The sequence below is a fragment of the Haemaphysalis longicornis genome, unplaced genomic scaffold (assembly GCF_048455015.1).
Source record: "Haemaphysalis longicornis isolate Haplotype H1 unplaced genomic scaffold, Haemaphysalis longicornis Haplotype H1 scaffold_13, whole genome shotgun sequence".
NCBI lineage: Eukaryota > Metazoa > Arthropoda > Arachnida > Ixodida > Ixodidae > Haemaphysalis > Haemaphysalis longicornis.
In genome coordinates this window covers 48,643,430-48,645,500 of record NW_027526233.1, presented here as the reverse complement: position 1 = coordinate 48,645,500, position 2,071 = coordinate 48,643,430, and positions in this window count along the sequence as shown.

Genomic DNA, 2,071 nt, shown 5'->3' with positions numbered 1-2,071 from the left:
GGCAGCAGGTCAGTGTAGCGTACTGTTGTAAAATGTACTGTATTCAGGAGCGTCACAGCCACGGCCCTTTGATCAGCGGTTTAATTTCCGGACATCTCAGAATGGCCTGAAACACAGCAGAAAGTTGGTTCCATGTTTGATGCATATGCAGACATAATAGCCTTAAAAACAAGATTGATGACAATTTTTTTAGAATGCTTTCCAGATGCAAACACGCGTATAACGCTAAGGGAGCCCGTGTCAACGATGGACTTTAAGTTGGAGAATGGGGTGTAGGGAAATTAAAATACTGTATGCTTCTGCTGTTACTATACTGTTACAAAGGTTCATTGTTTTACTGACATGCAAGTTCGGCCACGCGCCGCACAAGATACAGAAGTTGCAGTCGCGGATGCATCACTGTAAAACTCAGCACACTGGTACTTGCTATAAGTGTGCATGGTCTCGGGCCGAAATGTAAATGCTTCGGACAGGCCGGGCCATCCTGATGGGCAGGGCTGGACCGGCACAGTGAAGCAATACTTAGCTTAGGTTTTCTATGATATCACAGAAACTACATGGTGCTGACGTGGTAAAAGCACGGGTCAGGTTTCTTTTTACATTCCACGGGACTTATCGTTAGGCTCTGATGCACATGTGAGCGTATGGCAAGCCGGTAAGTGTGAGAGATCGGAAACTGCAGGTCTTGGGTTGAACCGAGCGACACATGCGGCTCAGCGACACACCGCCTAGGGAAGTACAACGAATGACAACTCAGCCTGACTAGTTTCCTCGTCTAAGTTGGGAAGAGAACAAATTTTCAAGATGGAACACTTCGAACTGCAAACACTGCCAGAGAAACCTGCATCTCAATCTGTTTTCTGTAGCAATGCCCTGTTCAAAGCTGCGTTTTCTTCTTTGAGCCAACAAAAGTGAAGCTGTCAAAGACTGAGGTGACAATTCAAATTTGGTTTTGGTCTTTGTTTCGTCAGGAAAACATCGTGGTGAGCGTAGCTTGTGGTAGGAGGTGGCCTGTTTCCTCGGGCGTCGTGGCCGACAGACGAAGAAGAAAGGAAAAGCGCAACAGGGGAGTAGGGTGGTTTAAAAGCACCAACAGCCGCCTAAACAGTAACACGTAATATGATTGAAACTTTATCTTTATAGATAAGCAATACGAGTCGGTATAGAACGTAGTGAAGCGACAATGATAAAATTGGAATAAATGCACACGTGTACTTTGTGTCTCGAAAAGAAGAAGGGACCGAGTCCGACAGCCCTATATACTGTTGAGAAAAGGAAACGTATACTGACGCAACACAAAGCAAGTACACACCCTGTTTAAACAAACACGAACCGGCTGGTCCCGTGGCATACAGGTTCCATTTCTGGATAGCAATCGCAAAAATCAGGTTCAATTGCCCAAGGTGCCATTCTACTTTCATTTGCTTGATTTATTTCCTTTATAGAACTATATAAAATTCTATACAAAATGCTGGGTGGTTTTGTTCCCGTAAGGTGAGCTCCAGCTCTTTTTTTATTTTTCAATGGTTCGGGCCATTTCAGTTTCAGCTGCTTTTCCTGAATATTTTTATTATTACCATGAATTTGTCCGTGGTTGAGGGGTTCTTGGTTCATCTTTTTTTAGGTTGCGCAGATCACTCAACTTTATGTCTGTTTTAATTTTTTGGTATGGATCTGAGCGAAAAACATATCCGGTAGGAATATGTGCATGATTATTATGTTTAAGTTGGGTTGTTTTGGCCGTTTAATGTTGGATTTCCCGGTATTATTTCCCTTAAGATGCATTTTACCGTCTTTATGTAGTTTTCGCTTCCAAACGTGCCCCAATCAGGCGCGGGCCCGTACGGTATTTGGTTTGGGAACACGCAGCCTGACCGGGCCGTGCCCGGCCATAAAATTAAGGTCTCGGACCGGGCCGTGCCAGGCTTGCACGTCGGCCTTCCTTGTCGGGTCGGGCCGGGCCTACGGTGATAAGCACCGGGCCCAGTGCTTATCGGCCCCTTTTCGGCCCGTCCACAGCTCTAGTACTTGCCCTGGAGTGAAAAGAAATGCTGAAGAATCTCAATTCCTG